Source organism: Arachis stenosperma, chromosome 4 (genome assembly GCF_014773155.1).
Source record: "Arachis stenosperma cultivar V10309 chromosome 4, arast.V10309.gnm1.PFL2, whole genome shotgun sequence".
Taxonomy (NCBI): domain Eukaryota; kingdom Viridiplantae; phylum Streptophyta; class Magnoliopsida; order Fabales; family Fabaceae; genus Arachis; species Arachis stenosperma.
The window spans coordinates 90,757,540-90,764,832 of NC_080380.1; the positions used below are offsets into that span (position 1 = coordinate 90,757,540).

General features: G+C 37.4%; 1 non-coding gene across 1 annotated transcript; it reads left to right on the forward strand.

The window, feature by feature from the left end:
* Positions 1-2,411: 2,411 nt before the first annotated feature.
* LOC130978336 (small nucleolar RNA R71) lies at positions 2,412-2,519 on the forward strand. Its single transcript, XR_009085985.1, has one exon. It is a non-coding gene; the product is annotated as a small nucleolar RNA R71 (small nucleolar RNA).
* The last annotated feature ends 4,774 nt before the right edge of the window (positions 2,520-7,293 follow it).

Sequence of the window (7,293 nt, forward strand, 5' to 3'; positions counted from 1 at the left end):
ATTCAGCCAAGAGGGGGAAAGGTGTTTGTGTTGTGTGAATATGAAGGAGTAGTAAGGGATTTATATAGGGGTGAGGGTAAGGTTGGGTTTCAGTCATTAGGGTTGGGTTTGGGAGGGAAAAGTGTTTAAGTTTTTAAAGTGAGGTAGGTGGGGGGTTTTTTTTTGGGAAGAGATATGGAGGTGATTGGTGAAGAGAATATAGGGAAGAAGATATGATTTGATTGGTGAGTAAGAGAGAGAGAAGGGTAGGGTAGGTGGGGATCCTGTGGGGTCCACAAATCCTGAGGGGTCAAGGATGTATCATTCCTTTCTCCTATTAGGCATACAAAACGCCGTTGCTGTGCAATCCTGGTGTTTAACGCCAGATTACTGCTTGTTTCTGGCGTTAAATGCTAGCTTTTATTCCTTTCCTGGCGTTAAACGCCAGGTTGCAACCTGTTTCTGGCGTTTGACGCCAGATTGTAGCCTGTTTCTGGCGTTTAACGCCAGTCTGGTGCTTGTTTCTGGCGTTTAACGCCCAGAATGGTGCCAGACAGGGCGTTAAACGCCCATTCTGCTATCGTTACTGGCGTTTAAATGCAGTAAGTAGCTCCTCCAGGGTGTGCTGTTTTTAATGCTATTTTTTATTTTTCTTTAATTTTTGCAATTATTTTTGTGACTCCACATGATCATCAACCTAAAAAAAAGAAAATAACATGAAATAATATAGATAAATAAAAATTGGGTTGCCTCCCAATAAGCACTTCTTTAATGTCAATAGCTTGACAGTGGGCTCTCATGGAGCCTCACAGATATTCAAAGCATTGTTGGGACCTCCCAACACCAAACTTAGAGTTTGCCTGTGGGGGCTTTGTTTGACTCTGTATTGAGAGAAGCTTTTCATGCTTTCTCTCCATGGTTGCAGAGAGAGATCTTTGAGTTTTAAACACAAGGTAGTCCTCATTCAATTGAAGGACCAACTCTCCTCTGTCCACATCAATCACAGCCTTTGCTGTGGCTAGGAAGGGTCTTCCAAGGATAATGGAATCATCCTCATCCTTTCCAGTGTCTAGAATTATGAAATCGGTAGGGATGTAAAGGCCTTTGACCTTTACTAGCACGTCCTCTACCTGTCCATAAGCCTTTTTCATGGAATTGTCTGCCATCTCTAATAAGAATTTGGCAGTCTGTACCTCAAAGATTCCTAGTTTCTCCTTTACAGAGAGTGGCATTAAATTTATGCCTAATCCTAGGTCACACAGAGCCTTCTCAAAGATCATGGTGCCTATGGTACAGGGAATTAGGAATTTACCAGGATCTTGTTTCTTTTGAGGTAAAATGTACTGAACCTAGGTATTCAGTTCATTAATGAGCAATGGAGGCTCATCCTCCGAAGTCTCATTACCAAATAGCTTGGCATTCCGCTTCATGATTGCTCCTAAATACTGGGCAACTTGCCCTTCAACAATGTCTTCATCTTCTTCAGAAGATGAATAGTCATCAAAACTCATGAATGGTAAAAGGAGGCTCAATGGAATCTCTATGGTCTCTAGGTAAGCCTCAGATTCCTTAGATTTCTCAATTGGCAACTCCTTTTTGTCCAGAGGACGTCTCAAGAGGTCTTCCTCACTGGGATTCAGGTCCTCCTCCTCCTCTGTGCATTCAGCCACACCAAGTAGGGTTATGGCCTTGCACTCTGTTTTGGGGTTCCCTTTTGTATTGCTTGAGAGAGTACTAGGAGGAGTTTCAGTGACTGTTTTACTTAGCTGGCCTACTTGTGCCTCCAAATTTCTAATGGAGGACCTTGTTTCATTCATGAAACTTAGAGTGGCCTTAGATAGTTCAGAGACTATGTTTGCTAAGCTAGAGAGACTCTGCTCAGAATTCTCTGTTTGTTGCTGAGAAGATGACGGAAAAGGCTTGCTATTGCTAAACTTGTTTCCTCTACCATTATTAAAGCCTTGTTGAGGCTTTTGTTGATCCTTCCAAGAGAAATTTGGATGATTTCTCCATGAAGGATTATAGGTGTTTCCATTGGCTTCACCCATGTAATTCACCTCTGCTATTGTAGGGTTCTCAGGATCATAGGCTTCTTCTTCAGAAGATGCCTCTTTAGTACTGTTGGATGCATTTTGCAATCCATTCAGACTTTGAGAAATCATGTTAACTTGCTGAGTCAACATTTTTTTCTGAGCCAATATGGCATTCAGAGCATCAATTTCAAGAACTCCCTTCCTCTGGGGCGTCCCATTACTCACAGGATTCCTTTCAGAAGTGTACATGAACTGGTTATTTGCAACCATGTCAATGAGTTCCTGAGCTTCTGCAGGCATTTTTTTCAGGTGAATAGACCCACCTGCAGAGGAGTCCAATGACATCTTAGACAATTCAGACAGACCATCATAGAATATATCCAGGATGGTCCATTATGAAAGCATGTCAGAAGGACACTTTTTGGTCAGTTACTTGTTTCTCTCCCAAGCTTCATAGAAGGATTCACCTTCTTTCTATCTGAAGGTTTGAACATCCACTCTAAGCTTACTCAGCTTTTGAGGAGGAAAGAACTTGGCTAAGAAAACCGTGACCAGCTTATCCCAAGAGTTTAGGCTATCTTTAGGTTGAGAGTCTAACCATACTCTAGCTCTGTCTATTACAACAAAAGGGAAAAGCATAAGCCTGTAGACCTCGGGATCAACCCCATTGGTCTTAACAGTATCACAGATCTGCAAGAATTCAGTTAAGAACTGAAAAGGATCTTTTGATGGAAGTCCATGAAACTTACAATTATGTTGCATGAGAGAAACTAAATGAGGCTTTAGCTCAAAATTATTTGCTCCAATGGAAGGGATTGAGATGCTTCTTCCATGTAAGTTGGAATTTGGTGCAGTAAAGTCACCAAGCATCTTCCTTGCATTGTTGTTGGGTTCGGCCATGTCTCCTTCTTTTTCGAGATTCTCTGTAAGGTTTTCTCTGGATTGTTGTGTTTTAGCTTCTCTTAGCTTCCTCTTCATAGTCCTTTCAGGTTCCGGATCAGCTTCAACAAGAATGTCCTTGTCGTTGCTCCTGCTCATATAAAAAATAAGAGAACAGAAAAGAAGAGGAATCCTCTATGTCACAGTATAGAGATTCCTTTATGTGAGTAGAAGAAGAAAAGAATAGAAGAAGGAGGAGAAAAATTCGAACACAGAGAGAGAAGAGAAGAGGGTTCGAATGATAAGTAGAAAAGAAGTGTTAGTAGATAAATAAATAAATAAAAGGAGATGAGAGGGAGAGAATTTTGAAAATTATTTTTGAAAAATGGTTAGTGATTTTCGAAAATTAAGAGAAAAAATAAAATTAAAATGAAAATTTGAAACAATTAGTTAAATAAAAAGATTTTTGAAAAAGAGGAAGGTGATTTTCGAAAATTAGAGAGAGAAAAGTAGTTAGGTGGTTTTGAGAAAGATAAGAGATAGTAAAACAAACTAAAAAAATCAATTAGTTAGTTGAAAAAGATTTGAAAATCAATTTTGAAAAGATAGGAAGTTAGAAAAGATTTTTGAAATCAAATTTTTGAAAAAGATATGATTGAAAAAGATATGATTAAAGAGATATGATTGAAAAGATATTTTGAAAAAGATTTGAAAAGGAGATTAAAAAGATTTGATTTTTAAAATTAAAATTGATTACTTGACTAATAAGAAACTAAAAGATATGATTCTAGAATTTAAAGATTGAGCCTTTCTTAACAAGAAAGTAACAAACTTCAAATTTTTTAATCAATCACATTAATTGTTAGTAAAGTTTTCGAAAATGATGAAATAAAGATAAGAAAAAGACTTTGAAAATCAATTTTAAAAAAATTCAAAAATATAAAAGAAAAATGAAAAAGATTTGATTTTTGAAAAAGTTTTGAAAAGATAAGATTTTTAAAATTGAAAATTTGACTTGACTCATAAGAAATAGCTAAGTTTTAAAATTTTTTGATTAAGTCAAACCAAATTTTTGAAATTTATGAGGAAAATAAGGGAAAGATATTTTTTTTTATTTTTTGAATTTTTAATGAGGAGAGAGAAAAACAACTAAATGACTCAAAACATAAAAATTATGAATCAAAACACATGATGCATGCAAGAACACTATGAATGTCAAGATAAACACCAAGAACACTTTTGTAGATCAAGATGAACATCAAGACTTATTTTTGAAAAATTTTTAAGAAAAGAAAAACATGCAAGACACCAAACTTAGAAATTTTTCACGCTTAGACACTAAAGATTCAAGAATGCATATGAAAAACAAGAAAAGACACAAAACAATAAAATGTAAAGATCAAACAAGAAGACTTGTCAAGAACAACTTGAAGATCATGAAGAGTGCAATGCATGAAATTTTCGAAAAATGCACAAATTTTTAAAACATGCAATTGACACCAAACTTAAAAATTGACACTAGACTCAAACAAGAAACACAAAATATTTTTGAGTTTTTGATTTTATAATTTTTTTTTGGATTTTTCGAAAATTATTTTTGGAAAAATGAAAAAGAAGAAAAATTTTGAAAGATTTTTGAAAACTTTTTGAAAATAAAATAAAGGTTGAAACAGAAAGAAAATTACCAAATTTGAGCAACAAGATGAACCGTCAGTTGTCCAAACTCGAACAATCCCGGCAACGGCGCCAAAAACTTGGTGCACGAAATTGTGATCTCAATGGCACCAACAACTTGGTACGCACAATTGTAATATCACTCTTTTTCACAACTTTGCACAACTAACCAGCAAGTGCACTAGGTCGTCCAAGTAATAAACCTTACGTGAGTAAGGGTCGATCCCACGAAGATTGTCGGCTTGAAGCAAGCTATGGTCACCTTGTAAATCTCAGTCAAGCAGATACAAATGGTTATGGAGTTTTGATAATTAAAATATAAATAAAACGTAAAATAAAAATAGAGATACTTATGTAAATCAATGGTGGGAATTTCAGATAAGTGTTTGGAGATGCTTTATCCCTCTTGAATTTCTGCTTTCCTACTGCCTTCATCTAATCCTTCATACTCCTTTCTTTGGCAAGTTGTATGTAAGGCGTCACCATTTTCAATGGCTACTTCCCATCCTCTCAGTGAAAAAGGTCCTCTACGGTTTCCCGCATAGCTAATTAGCTGTTGGTTCTCGATCGTGTAGGAATAGGATTTACTATCCTTTTGTGTCTATCACCACGCCCTACAGTCGCGAGTTTGAAGCTCGTCACAGTCATCCCATCCCAGATCCTACTCGGAATACCACAGACAAGGTTTAGACTTTTCAGATCTCAACAATGCTGCCAATGGATTCTAGCTTATACCACGAAGAATTTGATCTCACGGAATGGAAGGCTCTATTGTCAAGAGAGGCAACCATGCGTCGTGGACCAGAAATCCAACAGATACACACTCTAGCTTTCACAAGTAGAACAGAAATGTTTGTCAGGCACGCGTTCATAAGTGAGAATGGTGATGAGTGTCACAGATCATCACATTCATCAGGTTGAAGTGCGAATGAATATCTTAGAATTAGAATAAGCATGAATTGAATAGAAAACAGTAGTAATTACATCAATACTCGAGGAACAGCAAAGCTCCACACCCTTAATCTATGGTGTGTAAAAACTCCACTGTTGAAAGTACATAAGTGATAGAGGTCCAGGCATGGCCGTGAGGCCAGCCCCCCAATGTCTAAGATCGCATAAACTGATCAAAGATTGATACCCCGATTAAAATACAATAGTACAAAGTCCTATTTATACTAGACTAGTAACTAGGGGTATAGAAATGAGTAAACGATGCAGAAATCCACTTCCGGGCCCACTTGGTGTGTGCTTGGGCTGAGCATTGAAGCTTTCATGTGTAGAGGTCTTCCTTGGAGTTGAATGCCAGTTTGTAACTTGTTTCTGGAATTTGACTCTGCTTTGCAACTTGTTTTTGGCGTTTAACGCCAGAATAGGGCAGAAAGCTGGTGTTAAACGTCAGTTTGTGTCATCTAAACTCGGGCAAAGTATGAACTATGATATATTGCTGGAAAGCACTGGATGTCTACATTCCAACGCACTTGAGAGCACGCCATTTGGATTTCTGTAACTCCAAAAATTCTATTTCGAGGGCAGGGAAGTCAGAATCCAACAGCATTAGCAGTCCTTTGTCAGCCTCTGAATCAGATTTTTGCTCAGGTCCCTCAATTTCAGCCAGAAAACACCTGAAATTACAAAAAAACACACAAACTCTTAGTAAAGTCCAGAAATGTGAATTTTGCTTAAAAATAAATAAAAATATACTAAAAAGTAATTAAATCATACTAAAAACTATATGAAAACAATACCAAAAGCGTATAAATTATCCGATCATCAGCAATCTGGTTCAATTGAGAAGACCGGACCTTAAGCCTGTGGCTAGAGGATGGTTGGAGTTCATCCAATGCTCCATCATTCTTACTAGCAACCGATCTGAATGGACTGTGGATCGGGCCATCATGATCCATAGTATCATGATTGGGGAGGAAGTGGAAGTTCATGAGATCATACCTCTAGAACTCTACAAGGTGGCTGACAAGTCATCCACCTTGGCAAGGTTGGCCTTTCCTCATCTCATTTGTCACCTATGCAATTTGGCTGGGATAGACATAGAAGGAGACATCCTCATTGAAGAGGACAAGCTCATCACTAAGAAAAGGATGGGGCAAATAAGGGAGCCCACTCATGGACCTCAACAAGAGCATGAGGAATTTCCTCATCAAGAAATCCCTGAGATGCCTCAAGGGATGTATTTTTCTCTACACAACTATTTGGAGCAACTCAACACCTCTTTGGAAGGCTTGAGTTACAACATGGACCAACTAAGGGTGGAGCACCAAGAGCACTCCATCATTCTCCATGAAATTAGAGAAGATCAAAGAGCTATAAAGGAGGAGTAACAAAGGTAAGGAAGAGACATAGAGGAGCTCAACAGAACCATTGGTTCTTCAAGAGGAAGACGCCACCCTCACTAAGGTGGACTCATTCCTTAATCTCCTTGTCTATTTATTTTTCTGTTTTCGGTTTTGAGCTTTATGTTTGGCTATGTTTTGTGTCTTTATTACATGATCATTAGTGTCTAGTGTCTATGTCTTAAAGCTATGAATAACTCCATGAATCCTTCACCTCTCTAAAATGAAAAATGTGCTTAATTACAAAAGAACAAGAAGTACTTGGATTTCAAATTTTATCTTGAAATTAGTTTATTTATTTTGATGTGGTGGCAATACTTTTTGTTTTCTGAATGAATACTTGAACAGTGCATATTTTTTATCTTGTTGTTTATGAATGT